Below are 18748 nucleotides of genomic sequence, written 5' to 3' on the forward strand. Positions count from 1 at the left end.
AGTTCTCCAAATGTGAATTTTGGATTCAAGAAGTCCAATTTTTGGGTCATGTGGTTAACCAAGAAGGGATAATGGTTGACCCAGCAAAGATTGAAGCTGTGATGAAGTGGGAACAACCAAAAAGTCCCACGGAGATTCGAAGCTTTTTAGGATTAGCCGGATATTATCGCCGATTTATCCAAGGCTTTTCTTCGATCGCTACTCCATTAACAGCTTTGACTCACAAAGGAGCTACTTATGCTTGGAATGAGAAGCATAAGGAAGCCTTTGAGAAGTTAAAGAAGAGATTGTGTGAAGCACCGATTCTTTCGTTACCTGAAGGAGCTGATGACTTTGCAGTCTATAGTGATGCCTCTGGAGTTGGGTTAGGATGTGTTCTGACCCAAAGGGATAAAGTGATAGCGTATGCATCGAGGCAGTTGAAAGAGCATGAAAAGAACTACCCAACTCATGATCTGGAGTTGGCAGCGGTAGTATTCGCCTTAAAGATATGGAGGCATTATCTTTATGGTACTAAGTGTAAACTTTTCACTGATCATAAGAGTCTTCAATATCTCTTTAATCAGAAGGAATTGAACATCAGGCAGCGGCGCTGGCTGGAACTACTCAAGGACTACGACTGTGAGATACTTTACCACCCTGGTAAAGCAAATGTTGTTGCTGATGCTCTCAGTCGGAAGGTAAATCTTGAAAAGAGAAGGCCAAGAGCACTGAAGATTGAAGTTGTCTCTACAATTGTGGAAAGTATAAAGAAAGCTCGGGAGGAAGCTTTGGAGAAAAATGACCGGAAGGAGGAACGTTTGGGTAAAACGTTGGTGTTTGATACAAACGGTCAAGGATTGAAGGTATTCAAAGATAGGATTTGGGTACCTAATACGGGAGGAGTAAGAGGTCTTCTGATGGAAGAAGCTCACAAAACCATGTACTCGATTCATCCCGGCAGTACGAAAATGTATAGGGACCTAAAACCCTATTACTGGTGGCCGACGATGAAGCTCGATGTTGCTAAGTATGTGGCTGAGTGTGTAACTTGTGCTAGGGTTAAGGCACAACATTAGAAACCGTATGGGAGTTTAGAACCTTTACCAGTACCCATGGGTAAATGGGAGGACATTACCATGGATTTTGTGACTAAACTGCCCAAAACAAGGAACGGTCACGACATGATTTGGGTGGTCGTTGATCGCTTCACTAAGAGTGCGCATTTCATAGCCGCTAACGAGAAATGGTCTATGGATAAACTTGCGAATTCTTATGTGAAGGAAATTGTGAGGCTACACGGTGTTCCGTTAACAATTGTATCCGATCGTGACAGCCGTTTTACCTCAAGGTTTTGGAGGAGTCTACAAGAGGAATCGGGTACCAAGTTGTGTTTGAGTACAGCTTACCATCCATAAACCAATGGTCAGAGCGAACGAACGATTCAAACATTGGAGGATATGCTAAGAGCATGTACCCTAGAATTCCAAGGTAACTGGGATGAACACTTACCTCTAGTAGAATTTTCCTATAATAATAGTTTCCATTCAAGCATTAAGATGGCACCTTATCACGCTTTGTATGGGGAAAAGTGTCGAACGCCATCATGTTGGCTGGAAGCTGGGGAAAAGCAGTTTATGGGACCTGAAATAGTCCATCAAACTGCTGAAAAGTTGAAAGTGATAAGGGAGAGGATGTTAGCTGCTCAAGATCGACAAAAGAGCTATGCTGACAAAAAAAGACAACCGATATCCTTCGAAGTTGGAGATTCGGTTTTACTTAAAGTCTCGCCGTGGAAGGGACTTATAAGATTTGGTAAAAGGGGAAAGTTGAGTCCAAGGTTTATTGGACCATTTAAAGTTCTTCAGAGGATAGGGAATCAAGCTTACAAGCTAGAATTACCGGAAGAACTGGAGGGTATTCATAACACATTTCATGTGTGTTATTTGAGGAAGTTCACGGGAGATGTGCCCGACATAATTCCGATTTCTGAGTAAAAGGTGGATGAAAACAAAAGGTTGATTGAAGAACCTGAGGAAATAGTTGACCATAAGACTATGAAGTTGCGACGCAAGATGGTTGATTTAGTGCTTGTGCGCTGGAAACATACGAATGGACCAAATCTCACCTGGGAAACAGAGAGTGACATGATGAGTCGCTACCCGCAGTTGTTTGGTGATGTGTGATTCCGGGGACGGAATCATCCTAAGGGGGAGAGAATTGTAACACTCGTGTTTCTAGCCTAGGCATTAATATTAAGGTGATAGTCTAGGTTAACCTTTGTAACTCATTTTGAAGAAATGAAAAAGGAATTATGTGAATTCTATGTGTTTTATGTGTTTTATGCTTAATTACTAGGAGTTAATTAAATAAGAATACAAATGAGCCTCAAAAATTAAATTTTAGATAAAGCCGATATCTATTAAGAAACTTATAGTGGGCGTGACAAGGATTACGGATATATAAAGAATGCCGAAATCCGAGTTATAACGAAGAAGTTATGACCTGTCGAAGTTTCACGATAAACCGGCACGGTGCCGAATGTCGTAAAAAGTGAGTTTTTGATAAACTACTTTTTAGCCTCAGTGATCTAAACGAAACTCGTAGTGTTCGTTAAACCGAGAGTAGGTATAAAAAGAACACCCAAATCTGACTTCGTATGACGAAGTTATGATTTTTCGAAGTTTCAGCTTAGCATTAGACAGCTAAAAACTCGAATTTTAGATCGAGTGATTTTTAGCCGACACGACCTAAACGAGAATCGAAGGTCTCGTAAATAGTAGCACAACGGTAAAAAGTCTGACGAAAACGGACGTCGGATGAAGAAGTTATGAATTTTTAACGGATTTCCTGTCCCGGTCTGTTAAAAATAATAATATAAAAATTAAATTCAAAATTAGCCGACGAAGTCTAAACGGAAGTTGTAGAGCGTAATTTTACCTACGCGTGCATATAAAGAACGTCAAAAACGGAGCTCGTATGCGAAAGTTATGGATTTTAGAAGTTTTTGCACAAAAACCGAGAAAATTCGCATAGTCACGAGTTGCCACGTCACCCTCGCCTCGCATGTGACACGTGTCCGAAATCTGTGACTCATGCAAAGCCACGTGGCGAAGCTGCTGAGTCATCCGAGCACATGGCCTTATCCGAATCGGTCCAGTAGCCATGCGACACGTACCCTCTTAGCACGAGACCGAACCCTCGCTGACTGCCACGGTGCCTAGGCTTCGGACCAGTAGACCTCGGTCCAATAGGAGACTGCCAGCGAGCCTTCGCAGGTGCGACCCACGTGCAGCCCTCGTGCGAGCCTCCTCTGCGAGCCGTCGGATCCGCGGAGCGTGGCCACTTCTCAGCCATTGGATCAGGAGGCTCGGCCTTATAAATACAAGGGTGCGAGGCCTCCCGGGGGTATTTTGAAAACTTGTCATTTTTAGCCCCTTTCTCCATATTTCTTTCATATTATCATCCCCCGAAGCCCCGGTATCAATTATAAGCCTCGGAATACGCCACGAAGTGCCCGTGAAGCCCGGAAAATTTATCTTTTCGGTTTCGAAGCCCGACTTTTGCAGAGCCCGGTTTCTCAATAAAACTCCCGGTTTTATTAGAAACGAACGTTTTAGGAAACAAATTGCTGCCCGATTATCATCAAATCAAGTGAGTGTGTAGTTACTTTCAATTTACACATAGATATGAAGTATTTATCTTAAAATACGTGTTATGTGTAAATATGTTAATTGTTTATTTGAGGTGACTATTGAATTGATGTTTTATACAAGTTTTAAACTGTATATGTATTTTATCTACAAATATGTTGGGTAAAACATGGGTAGACAAAATAGTCGGTGGGTGTTAAAAATGATGAGAGGCCTCGGTGTCGGTGTTGTTGTTGGTGTTATCGTTGTAGTCGTCTAGCGGAGTATAGATGACGATCACGGACCTTTCTAGACAGTCCAGTGGTACACTAGCAAGTTCGCAACTTGTAGGTGTTGATGAACTAAATGTTCATTGGTGTACTCCAATCCCCCTCATGGTTGCCTTTAGGACATGTATGGCTGAGGAGTCCCCTTAGTAGTAGTGTCCAACCCGATGATATTCCTTAGGCTAAGTCCCTTGTGTTAGGTGTTTAGGGACGTAAAGTGAGGACAACGGGAATGGGTAATCAGGGTTATTGTTGATTGGTGAACTTAATATGTTATTATTATTGTGGGTTGAAAACCCTATATGCTCACCAGGCTCCCAAGCCTGACCCACTCAGCTTTTTATGATTACAGGTAGTGGACCCCGAGCATAGTCGGAGGACGATGAGAGATTTTTGATTATAGGCCAGTAGTTGTAAATAAATGTTGAAAGGCTTATAATGTCTTGTTTATGCTTTTGATCTGTATCGGAACATGACATCTCGAGTTTTGATATATATATGGGAAATATATACCTTTTTAAAGAAGGGTTTTGATAAACTTTTATCATATGTTGTTTGGGGACCAATTCCGCAACATCTTTTGAAAAGATTTCTCTGATTTTATTTTAAAAAGCATAAATTAAATTGGTCTTTTCTGGCCGAGAAATTAGGGGATGTCACAATATGGTAGGCTGAAAGGCCAGTCAGGACAGGGCCGTTGCAGGAAATGCGGCAGGCCGCACGAGGGAGCTTGTAGAGCGGGATCGTCAGGCTGCTATAAGTGCGGCAAGATGGGGCACTTTGGCAGGGATTGTACTGCCCCCACCCCCACGGTACAGATGACATACCTGATTTGCTTCCATTGCAATCAGAGGGGCCATAAAAAGGCCAACTGCCCGAGATTGACAGCAGCGTCAGCAGCAGCGCCAGCCGTGGCACCGGTCTCAACGACAACGCGGGTTGCAGATGGCCGGAAGGCCAAGTCAGAGGCTCCAGTGGTGCGGAGCCGAGCATTTCAGTTGACAGCCGAGGAGGCACGCGCTGCACCTGATGTAGTGACGGGTATGATTCCTTTCTTATGCTTTTATGTTATGGCGCTGTGATCTTGATATGTTATGTATGTGCATTGTTTAGGATCGTTCCATGTGAACGGTATCCCAGTTCAGGTATTGTTTGATTCGGGTGCCACCCGATCATTTGTCCTCTTGCGCTTAGCAAGAAGTTTCCTGAGTCGTCGGGCACGTTGGATTGCCCTCTAGAGGTCGAGATTGCGGACGACCGGTTAGTGCGAGCGTTAGAGGTTTACCGAGATTGCGTCCTGCGACTGTTTGAGGAGCGTTATCTGGTAGATCTGGTTCCCATAACTTTGCGGGGGAACAAGGTTATTATCGGTATGGATTGGCTAAGCCCCAATGGGGCAGTGATTGACTGTGCACAGCAGTTGGTGCAGATCAGGACCCCAAGTGGGGGAGAGCTGGTGATTCAGGGCGAGAGGCCACAGCAAGGACCAGCTTTATGTTCAGCAGCGAGAGCTAGGTATTACCTTCAGCAGGGTTGCGCAGGTTATGTCGCCTATGTTATGGATACCCGGGAGGTAGGTAGGGCGACGGCGGGCGATGTTCCCGTGGTACGAGAGTTTGCGGACGTATTCCCGGAGGAGCTGCCTGGAATACCTCCGGAGCGACAGGTGGAGTTCAGGATCGACCTAGTCCCTGGTGCAGCTCCGATAGCCAAGGCACCGTATCGGTTGGCTCCTCCTGAGATGCAGGAGTTGTCTACACAGCTGCAGGAGATGTTGGACAAGGGTTTCATTAGACCGAGCAGTTCACCCTGGGGAGCCCCGATTCTGTTTGTAAAGAAAAAGGACGGGTCGCATTGGATGTGTATAGACTATAAGGAGCTGAATAAGGTAACGGTGAAGAACCGTTACCCACTCCCGAGGATTGATGACCTCTTTGACCAGCTACAGGGAGCATCTTGGTTCTCCAAGATTGATTTGCGTTCAGGGTATCATCAGATGAGGGCCAGAGAGGAGGATGTGCAGAAGACGACGTTTCGGACGCGTTATGGCCACTATGAGTTCGTGGTGATGCCTTTCGGGCTCACCAATGCTCTTGCCGCGTTCATGGACCTCATGAACCGCATGTGTAGACCGATGTTAGACCGGTCTGTGATAGTGTTTATCGATGATATCTTGGTTTACTCCAAGACGCGAGAGCAGCATGAGGAGCATCTGCGAGAGGTTCTGGAGACTTTGAGGAGGGAGAACTTGTATGCTAAGTTCTCCAAGTGTGAGTTCTGGTTGCGCGAGGTGCAATTTCTTGGGCACCTTGTCAACCAGAACGAGATTTCGATAGATCCGGCCAAAGTGGAGGCCGTGATGAGATGGGAGGTTCTGAGGTCTCCATCTGAGATTCGGAGTTTCCTAGGATTAGCCGGCTACTATCGGAGATTCATCCAGGATTTCTCCAATATAGTCGTACCCCTGACTAGGCTAACAAGGAAGGCCGTGGTTTTTCGTTGGGGGCCTGAGCAGCAGGCTGCATTCGAGACATTGAGGCAGAGATTGTGCGAGGTGCCAATCTTAGCCCTGCCAAAGGGCATGGAGGGTCTCGTCGTGTACTGTGATGCATCCATCTCGGGTTTGGGCGCAGTATTGATGCAGACAGGGCATGTCATTGCTTACGCTTCGAGGCAGCCGAAGCCTCACGAGGCAAACTACCCGATGCATGATTTGGAGCTGGGGGCTGTTGTGTTCGCCCTCAAGATTTGGCGTCATTACCTCTATGGGGTTCGTTGTACGATTTACACGGACCACAAGAGCCCGAGGTATCTCATGGACCAACCAAATATGAATATGAGGCAGCGTCGGTTGCTTGATGTGGTAAAGGATTATGACTGTGAGATCCTCTACCACTCGGGAAAGGCCAATGTGGTGGCCGACGCGCTTAGCCCCAAGGCAGCGCCGATCAGGGATATCTGTCTGAGGATGACAGTGGTGACTCCGCTTTTGGAGCGGATCCGGGAGGCTCAGCAGGAGGCTATGAAGGAGGAACATCGGAAGAGCGAGTGGATTGTGCGTCCCTTATCATGGAGGCATGCGCCAGATCCTGATGGAGGAGGCACACAAATCCAGATTCTCTATCCATCCCGGGGCGACGAAGATGTATAGAGATCTTCGTCCTGATTATTGGTGGCCCTGCATGAAGAGGGATGTAGCATGGTACGTGGAGCGGTGCTTGACCTGCAGGAAGGTCAAGGCCGAGCAGCAGAAGCCACACAGCAAGATGCAGCCATTGGATATTCTGCTGTGGAAATGAAAGGAAATTACGATGGATTTTATCACAAAGCTTCCCAGGACCGTGCGAGGGGTGGATTCGATTTGGGTCATCGTCGATCGATTGACCAAGAGCGCTTATTTTATTCCGATTCAGGAGAGCATCTCGGCCGAGAAGCTGGCCGACATCTATATCCGAGAGGTGGTAGCCCAGCACGGAGTGCTAGTGTCAGTGATTTTCGACAGGGATGTGCGGTTCACTTCCAGGTATTGGAAGAAGTTTGATGACGAGCTGGGTACTCGAATGCATTTTAGCACCGCCTTTCACCCGCAGACGGATGGTCAGAGCGAGCGGACCATCCAGACGCTAGAGGATATGCTGCAGGCATGTGTTTTAGACTTCGGAGGTAGCTGGGATACCTACCTTCCGTTGGCGGAATTCTCGTATAATAATAGCTATCATGCGAGTATTGACCGTCCTCTCTTCGAGATGTTATACGGGAGGAGGTGCAGAACCCCGATATGTTAGGGTGAGGTTGGCCAGAGGGTTATGGAGAGCACCGAAGTGGTGCTCAAGACGACAGAGAGGATTCAGCAGGTTCGGAGCAGACTTCAGACTGCTCAGAGTCGGCAGAAAAGTTATGCCGACAAGCGCCGATCGGACCTGGAGTTTCAGGTCGGGGATATGGTTCTCCTGAAGGTGTCACCATGGAAGGGCATCATCTGATTCACGAAAAGGGACAAGTTGGGTCCCAGGTATATTGGACCCTTCAGGGTTATAGCCCGGGTGGGCAAGGTGGCATATAGGTTGTATCTGCCAGCCGAACTCAGTCAGATTCATAGCACTTTTCACGTCTCCCAGTTACGAAAATGTTTGGTGGATGACTCGGCAGTGGTACCGTTAGAGGATATTCAGGTCGATGACATCCTGAATTACATTGAGCGGCCTGTAGCGATTCTCGACCGGAAGTCGAAGGATCTGAGGAACAAAAGGGTGGAGCTCGTGAAGGTGCAATGACAGCACCGGAAGGGCTCAGAATGGACCTGGGAGCCGGTGGATGAGATGATGGAGCATTACCCAGAACTATTCCAGGATCGAGTAAGGGACTTCCAGGACGAAGTCTAAAATAAGTGGGGGAGATTCGTAGCACCTGGTTCCTGGTATGTATTTTATTTAAGTATTTGTGCATTTTTTGCCTTGGACTCGGCGAGTTGAAGGACCAACTCGCCGAGTAGAAGCGGGATGAGACGCGGGATTTAACTGATGGACTCGTCGAGTCGGGTACCGGACTCAACAAGTAGGCTCTGACTGGACAAAACCCTAATATGAGGGTTTGCACCCTATTTAAACAACCTTATACAGCCTCCATCGCCCCTTTATGCTCCCAGAAACCCTCCATAGCAAACCCTAAGTGTTTTGGTGCAAGATCTAAGGCTTTTGAGTGATTTTTGTGGATTTTGACCTCAAGGAAGAAGGAAGAGCATAGAAGGATCAAGAGGAGACTGAAGGATTCGATTTTGGTTCATCATTTGTAGTCTTTGAAAGGTATAAAGTCTGAACCTTGCTTGCTTGTTTGTTAGATCCCTTTTGGGGAGGATTTAGGGCTTTTAAGCCACATGAGGTAGCTAACCATGATTGCAAACATGGTTGGGAGTCAAGACTTCGGATCTAAGTCTTGGGGAGAGTCACAAGACAGATTTGGGCTGCTTTTGCACCCAAGGAAGGCCCCATGCAACAACAGAACCATTTTAGAGCCTTTTTGGCTCAAAAGTCCCATGCATGCACGTAAAGTTCGTAACTTTACGTGCTAGATCGAGCTTAGGGGCTTGGATCTATCATTTAGACAAGCGTTGTACATCAGAAGTCGAGGATTTAGAGTGTGGACGTCACCGACTCGGCGAGTCCGTTCTTGGGACTCGACGAGTCCAAGACTTTGAGTCCCATATCTGTTGAAGGTCAAAGGACTCAGTTGGGTGTTAGAAGGGTCGTAGCAGGACAGAAAGAGCGACCCAACGCATTGGACTTAGTTTTAGACCTGGAGTTCATGGGACTCGAAGAGTGCTAGAACAGACTCGTCGAGTCCAAGGCAATCTTCTTATATTTGAAGATGAACTCGATGAGTTGTTCATACAACTCAGCGAGTCAAGGTCAGGACGTGTTCATCAGTTGAAGGCAAACTCGTAGAGTGTTCATCCGACTCGCTGAGTCGGATGAAGGTCCATTCGATGTTCATAACGAAGAGGAACTCGTCGAGTCGTCGCTAAACTCGACGAGTAGAGTCGTGGATAAGGACGAGTAAAGGGAAGGGACTCGACGAGTTGACGTCCCAACTCGGCGAGTCCGGTCAGTTGGAAGTTGACTTTTGACTTGGACTTGGTTGGGGGTAAAATGGTCATTTTAGAGTAGATATCAGATTCTGACTGAGTGTTTTGTGGGGATTGTAGCCGGAGGATTTCCGGAGCAGTAGCAGACAGAAGTTCCCGCACAGATTATCAGCAGCTACTCGTACAAGGTGAGTTACCTTCCAGTAGCGGTGGGTCTACGGCCACAATGCCGGCCCACCAGTAGGAGTTGTATGTTAGATGATTGTCTTTGTGATATCATCTAGGTTTGCTACTACCTGATATGTTATATGCTGGCATGATATGTTATATGTGATAGTAGTAGAGTTCGGTTGTTAGGACCGAAGGGTAGGTCAGGCACCCCAGATATGTCTGACAGTACGTGATGATATGTTTATATGCTGGCAAGATATGTTATATGTGATATTGGTAGTAGGAAGGGGAATAGTCCCCAAGTTCGGTTGTTAGGACCGATGGGTAGTTCGGACAGCCCAGATATGTCTGATAGTATGTTTATGTTATGATATACGTGATAGTAGCAGTAGGGGGTGGAATAGTCCCCGAGGGTCGGTTGTCAGGACTGACGGGTAGGTCAGCACCCCAGATTGGCTCGACATGGGTAGGTCAGCACCCCAGAATGGCTTGACATGGGTAGGTCAGCACCCCAGAATGGCTTGACACGGGTAGGACGGCACCCCAAAATGGCCGTACAGGGTAGGTTGGGCACCCCAGAATTGTCCGACAGTATGTATGCTTTGTGATTGTATGATATTGTTGAGTTATGAGCATTCTAACACTCCTAAGTGTACATGCAACCCTAAATACCTTGGATCTATGTTTTCTCTATTATACATACAATTATGAACATCCAAGGTATTATCCTAATCTAGCATACAAAATAATAACTATAACAAGATAGAATACATACCTCTTTGATGTAGAATGTCTTCATGAAGCTTGAGTGCCTAGTGCCCCAAGTGTGACACCTCAAATGGTTCACACAACACCAAATACACTTGGAATAACTTGAGAGAAACTTGAACACTCCTTGAAATCGTCTATCCCTCACACTCACACATTAGTACACGATTTCTTGAGCCATGGGATTCTTTTATATGGTGGCTATTAGGGTTACACCATGTAACTCATAACTTTACCCATTCCTTATGCTCCATGGATTTTAACCTCCATGGAGTATCCATGGGTCACCCCATGGACTTAGTCCAACATAAGGAATCTTGGATCACAAGCCCACATATATAAGAATGAATGACTTACACAATCAACCCATATATTTAATTAGTCTCCTTTTGATCACTTAATTAATTCCAAATTAATTCTTGATCAATACTAATTAAATAACCTTATTAATATATTAGAACTTATAATATATTAACCAACCTTAAGTGTTATTTCTCTCATTATAGTCTATCCAAATGCATGATGCCATGCAACCCAAATGGACCATGCCGGGTCGGGTCAAGTCTTACCAATTATAGTTATGGACTTAGACATTAATCCAACAGTCTCCCACTTGGATAAGTCTAAAACTATTATTGCGTATGACTTCAGGAACCGATCAGCAATCGTAGCTCTCAAAAGCTTCTGTCGAACTCTGACCTTTGTCAATGACTTGTCCATTAGATAAGGGATCATATATTCCTCCATTCTAGATATCATATGGACTGAGACATGGATTATCAATCATTCTCTATGTCCATTTGTTGTTTCCCGATTTCCGATTCATGATGACTGACTGATTGAACAAATCAAATCAGTCCTGGCTTGGCCAAGCACTCACATGTATCATCTTTAAATCATCGAGGGGCCCACAGATATCGCTTTTATCCCGAAGGTAAAAGGAATGGATAAACTTTGACTCATATGGCTTGTTCTACTACTTGTTGAATCATACACAAAGGCACGTTTTATAACATCGAGTTACCAATGCGTTTTCGTGCAATCAATGTATAACCAACTCATAGTAACAACTCATATCTCTAGGTTTGAAGAATATAAGATATTATCGTCTCATGATCACTTGTGATAAAATCCATGAAGTGATTCAAATGAGCGCGGTTTGAATCCAATACTCAGAACTTATGAGCACTCATGAGTGTTGTAGCACCACTTTGTCCACCAACTTGGACCTCTACAAACCAACCCATGACAGTCTTGATTCATATCTACTTCCAACATATGACCGACTGTGGATGGTTTGAATAACTTAATCATTCAGGAAGAGCGACTTAGTTATTCTGGAAGTCAAAACATGCAAAGTGAAACACAAGAATAAATGAATCAAATATGGTATCAAACCCTATGAATATAAATAAACACTTTTATTTATCACCATACTGATTACTCATTATTCATTGCTTCGGTTTTATCAACTTTATACTTGAATTTAAAACAATAGTTGTCCCATGCTCCAAGCATGTACACTATGTTTTCTAAACACTAGTCATGCCATACACCAAGTATGCATACTATGTTTGTCTATGATCTTTACTTTGTAAAATAGATCAATTGAACATCACTCCAATCATCCTCTTTTCACAGTCCCAAATCCTTACTGCAAATGCAAGAATTCCAAATTCATGCCATTTACTGAAATCTGTTAGATTCTAAACTTATATGCATTGATCCTCTTAATGATTATGCACGAAGTCAGAAAGACTTGACAACAATCATTACAGAGCATTCCAAAGGAGATCAGCTCCTTGGAAACATCCTTCTTTCATTAAGTTTCCTACTCTTACACAGATTGAATAATTTCTAACTTTGAAACATTTCCATATTCCATTTTGACTATCACTTCTGAACAAGAGTTGCCTCCTTACAGATTATGTCAATATGGTCCTTCTAGAATTAACATTATACTTCCAACTGTCCTTGAGCAACCAAGCTTTGGTAAACCTTAGATTGTCCTCGACAATTGCTTAATCATTTTAGTCATATCCAATTCTAGACCTTTTCCCTTCATAATGCCCCAAGCATTTGGAAAATTTTAGAAAGGATGAATATAGCACATGTAATCGATCCTATATCCGAAGCATATGGGACACGATTCATGATGTCTCACATAAAGACTAAACCAGTCTTTTGCTATAATATTTCCATTTCAATTTGCCAAGTTCTCAAAATTCAGATTATGAAAAGGGATGCCGTAATCATAATCGAATTTTAGAACGCAAATAATGGACCCATATATAGAATTTCCTTATGTTGAGCCATTCCAACATGAAATTCATATATATATATATATATCCTTGATTAAATACGATTAAAATCTCAATCTAAGCTTTTAGAATTGAAATGAAGTATAATTTCCTCTCCCTTAATTATAGCAAAACAACTTTTTCAATCCCTGCAGCCACACGAATTGAAACTTTTGTTTTCTATAATTAACATTGCTAACTTGCAACACTAACAATAATTATCATGCTCCCACTAACATGATGATTATTAGCATAACACTTATGCTCCCACTAGCTTTGACATGTACTCAGAAATCAGCTGGACTTCTAGAAATCAATACTTTATTGACTTCCTTACCAAAGTTCAGATTTCTGATACGAGATGCTTTGATAAAACTTTATCAAAATCATACACCTTTCCTTAGATAGCATGCATGTGTGTCTAAACAATTTCAGAACTATGAAAAGGGATGCCGTAATCATAGTCTCAATTGTTTAGACCTTTTGCCATCTGCTTCAAATCTACTTGGTGGAAGTGTTTCCTCACCATCATTTTCATGAATCGGAGAGAAACCTTGTGACCCTTAGATTTTATGGTGTATGTGTTCTTATCCATGTGAATCGTCAAAACCATAGTCACAAGACAAGGATAATGACAAATCCAAACTCATATGGACTGAACTTATGCAATCTTAACTTCTTGCCACCTGGCAGTACAGGGCCTGCCATTGCTTCCAAGTTGTTATGCAACCAATTGAGAACTTTCAGAACTCCTATGCAAAGCCAACTTTAACTGGAATGGGCACAGAATATGTCAACATGATAGGTTATAAACCTCAAGTCGTGTGCTAGTGAAGAACCTCAGGTTTTATTCTTGATTAGTTCTTGAAATTCTTTCAGGATCTTTTAGACTCCCACTGTCTCCTTGACCTATAAGACTTTCTTGCCAAATATTCAAGAGATAGTGTGGATTCTAATCAAGACAGACACTTAACACAATTGGCCTTAGTTGATCTTTTTTTTATCCAAAACATCACAAATTACCAATTTCAAATGTACAAGAGTAGAAAACTTTTACTCTTACATTTGACAAGTGTTTTTAAACATCTTTTAAGACATGTCACTCAAGTTACAATCTTAGAGTATAACTCTAAGAATTGTTTTTGGAACGATGTATGAATCATCTTCTTGATTTAACCACTTCAACAATTCATAACTCCTCTTCTTAACTATCAGAATGCACTTAGAGGATGAATTGTGATAAGGTCTCAAAATCATTAAGATGATCTTAAAACATGATACTAAAGTACTCTCCCATCTTTTCAGATTTGAGAAACTTTTATCCTTCTGCCTAATTTGATTCTTCTCATTCGTTCTGTCATACATTGAAACTTTTCCAATGTCTCAGAATTATACTTAAGCTTGTAAGTATAATCATATTTACTAAGCCTTAGTAAATCATGACGAATAGTCTTATCGATCTTTTATGGTGGACTTGATCAGTGCACAAGAATGTGTACTTGATCCTTTAGTCCTTCACTTGACTCGCATATACATGTGAACAAGGAACTAGTCTTAATTTTCCAAAGTTGAAAATTCTCATTCATCATACTATACAACTTGCATGATTCCAAGTTTCTATCCAACTGAAACTTGGGTGATGAGAATCTTTCCTTATTTGGTAAATTTGGACACTACCACAAATGAAAGAATCAAATTCATATTTTCACTCTTGCTCTTAATGGAATCTTATAAGCAACAAAGATTTTCACAAATGCCATTGTAAGGATATTTTAAAATAAATAAAATCAAAAATTTTCCTTTTATTTTAAAAACTTTGCGGAAAAAACTATCCTTACAGTGCAAAAGCACATGAAAACTTTGTTGTTATCTATTCCTAAGCAATATATCATAACTCCTAAGAAGTAGCTCAAGAATCCGATCTTCAAACTATGCGATAGAAATCCATCTATGCGATCAGATTCAGCATATTCTTTCTTTAAGTTTCTTCACTTTTCTTTGATTCTTCAAACATCAACATGTGACCCAGTCACATCATGTAATAAGAATCTCCAAGTAGGAACTTAATAGAGTTAGACAATGGACTTTACCTGAAGTAGAGTCAAACTTATTGACTTTAACATCCTTAGGTAAATTTGGCAGCTTCGCAACCAATGCCCCTTCCTTTGGCAATGGACCCTTGATAATGGGACTATCTAAGACTTAGCCTCTCTCTTTACCATTTGGTCAACCGAGTTGACTATGGCCGATCCCTTTCCATTGGGAAGAGAGAGCTTTACTGGATATCCAATGTCATCATTGTCAATGTCCATAAAGTTTTAGGAAGTTGATCTTAGCAAATAGATAAGATCATTAAGGGTCTTGTCTTAGTATGTTTCATAGGATTCCCAAAAGAACTCACTATGTGACTTAGAAAGTAGTTGAGCCACCAACTTTCTCAAGACTTTGACACCCAACTCTCCCGGCTTGTCAATATGTGACTACATCTCCAAGATGTGATCACACATAGACCTTTGCTTGCCAATAGGGCTTGAGTGACCTTAAACTTTTCAAGAACTTGTGGGTTAGGGAGAATAATTGGAGGAGGTGGAGGAAGTATGATATCCATGGGACATCATCTTCATTTAGGAAAGCTTGTTTCAAGAGATTTGGGAAGATCATAAATGTCTAGACCAGACATCTTTTTGGGAGATATTCAAGATAGTTGATTTAAAGTCCTTAATATGACACCCAATATGAAATATTAAGGCTAGGACCCAACAAACTATTTTATAACTTAGAAGAGGGATGCCGTAATCCAAGCTATAAAATATTTGAAGGTAGGTGAATGACGATTCACCAATTTCCACCATGAAAAACGAAATAATTTATTAGGTTTTAATTGGATTTGAAAGTCCTAGATCTTTGAGATTCATTGAACTGTTCAAAGGCATGTTTCAATCTCGAGTGTGCCCTTCAGGTTTTGTGACTGGGATGCCGAGGATCACAAAACAAGGTGTGAATAACCATGCAAATATACTTGGTACCCTTAATATTTACCCCTTAATCAGTGTGCCGGTTAACCACACACGCTCCACCGATACTATGATAAATATTAAGTTACCCTTTGCCTACCTTGTTAAGTCCAGGTTAGTGTGCCGGTTAACCACACACGCTCCACTAACGACTTAAGCAAAGTGCAAAGTGTAATTTCATGGGTTAGCACCAAATTCACATTTTCCTAAGTAACTAAGATTGGGTATTAATAAGAGTTTAGTTACTTAGTATTTATCATTAATACTTTTAATGAAAGGAGAATTATAGTCCTTGTCCTACCCGTTCGGCTAACGACCCTCCACCAGTCAAGGAAGCGGTGGGTGAGAGTGGACACCCATTAAACTGCCATTTTATAGGCAGTAACCTTATACCCCCCTTATAGACCGGCTTCGTGAATGAGGCCTACTAACGGTAAGACTGACTTTACTCTTATACATATATATAAATATTATTAACTTATAATATTATAAAGTATAAGGGTTGAATTTTAACTTTTAAAATTCTAAGGGCTAACTTGGAATTAAAGTATTCATAAGTGAAAACTTTTCAAATTCCAAAACTTGAGGGCAAGTTTTGAAACTATTCAAAACTAATTAATTCCATAACTTATGAGTTTAAAGTAGTTTTAATTAAAAAAAAAAAAAAAAAAACTCTTCAAGTTCCATAACTTGAGGACAAGTTATGGAAGACTTTAAACTAATTAAAAAAAATAACTTTTTTTTATTGTAACTTATGGAACTAATTAAGGTTACACTTTTTTTTTTAATTTAATGAAGAGACTCTTGAACCTCCATAACTTGAGGACAAGTTATGGAGTCATAAAACCATTTAATTAGAACTAGACTCTTCATTTTGTAACCTTTGCCAACTTTTATGAGTTTTATGATTCTTAAATGTGACTTTTCATATAACTTGAGGACAAGTTACAAAAACACACTTTGGAATCAACTCTTAGATTAAAATGGATTGAAAACAACTATTTCACACAACTTTTCTATTAATCTAAGAACCTCATAAGAACAAGATAATTCAAATCATCAATCTTCAAGAAATTAGCATGAACATACAAACTAATACAAATCTTGAAATTATGACAATTATCTTAGAAATTGGATTAGCATGAACATTACCAAATCAAAAACAAGTTTACAAGTCCAAAAACATCTTAGGGTAATGTTCCTAGTCCAATTCCAGCCAAAACAATCGAATATATGCATCCAACTCGATTTTTCAGCTACTTTTGCAAGTATAACAAAAAAACAAGCCTAGGCTCTGATACCACTGTTGGGTTATGATCATTCTAACACTCCTAAGTGTACATGCAACCCTAAATACCTTGGATCTATGTTTTCTCTATTATACATACAATTATGAACATCCAAGGTATTATCCTAATCTAGCATACAAAATAATAACTATAACAAGATAGAATACATACCTCTTTGATGTAGAATGTCTTCATGAAGCTTGAGTGCCTAGTGCCCCAAGTGTGACACCTCAAATGGTTCACACAACACCAAATACACTTGGAATAACTTGAGAGAAACTTGAACACTCCTTGAAATCGTCTAGCCCTCACACTCACACATTAGTGCACGATTTCTTGAGCCATGAGATTCTTTTATATGGTGGCTATTAGGGTTACACCATGTAACTCATAACTTTACCCATTCCTTATGCTCCATGGATTTTAACCTCCATGGAGTATCCATGGGTCACCCCATGGACTTAGTCAAACATAAGGAATCTTGGATCACAAGCCCACATATATAAGAATGAATGATTTACACAATCAACCCATATATTTAATTAGTCTCCTTTTGATCACTTAATTAATTCCAAATTAATTCTTGATCAATACTAATTAAATAACCTTATTAATATATTAGAACTTATAATATATTAACCAAACTTAAGTGTTATTTCTCTCATTATAGTCTATCCAAATGCATGATGCCATGCAACCCAAATGGACCATGCCGGGTCGGGTCAAGTCTTACCAATTATAGTTATGGACTTAGACATTAATCCAACAGATATGTTGTATGATGGGGGGACTAAATAAGCTTTGTGCTTACAGTTGTAGTTTTGGTTTCAGGTACCTCTTTGTCTAAGGGGAAGGAGCCGGCAGTGTAGCAGCGCATCACAGACACACACACATGATTTCCGCATAGAGTTTTCTGGGATTGTACTCTGACATGTTGTTATTTATGATAATGATATATTCATGATTCTTAGGCAATATACACCAAGACCGCCTCTACTTTTTGGGGCTAAGACTTTGTTCCATGAAACCCAACATATTTTCCTACTATGAAGCTAATCGAAACTGATACCTTGCACACACAATACATTAATAACAAAAAAGATGAACTTTATAATCATAACATTGAATTGACCTCGAATCTAAACCACAATTGCTTGAAACATATGAAATTGCTTCCAACTTATTTATTGCTTCTTGGTCACCTTTTTCTATTTTCTTATAGGTAGAATTCCAACTCATTATTGCTTCTTGGTATTTTTTTACTCTCTATAGGTTGTTTTGATTCGATATTTTTTTTCTTTTCCGTGTTAACTTGAGCATCATACCATATTTTAAAAGTCTAGATACACCGATTCTCCGACGATAAATTTAGCACTTAACGCGACAATCCTCTTCTTATAAGGTTATATGTTATACATCCCCTAAAGGGGAGCTTGTTATAATCTCTATTTCACTAATGAAGAAACAACCAAGAAACACAAAAATTAAGGAGCACAAGGGTAAGAATAATGAAAGGAACTCAAATGATTGCATAAAAAGATAACGTTATGGTAATTCGAGAGACCAGAATCTCCTACTAGAGAAATATCTCCACAAGAACTCAAAAAGATACCCACTACTATCTGCTCCACTACTATATAAAAGATGCTAACAAAAAATAATAATAATGACTAAATTACCCCTACAAGCTTCCTCAAGGTATATTCTCCTTTTTACCTTTCCTTAAG

The sequence above is a fragment of the Lactuca virosa genome, chromosome 4 (assembly GCF_052849685.1).
Source record: "Lactuca virosa cultivar CGN04683 chromosome 4, Lactuca_virosa_CGN04683_v6, whole genome shotgun sequence".
NCBI lineage: Eukaryota > Viridiplantae > Streptophyta > Magnoliopsida > Asterales > Asteraceae > Lactuca > Lactuca virosa.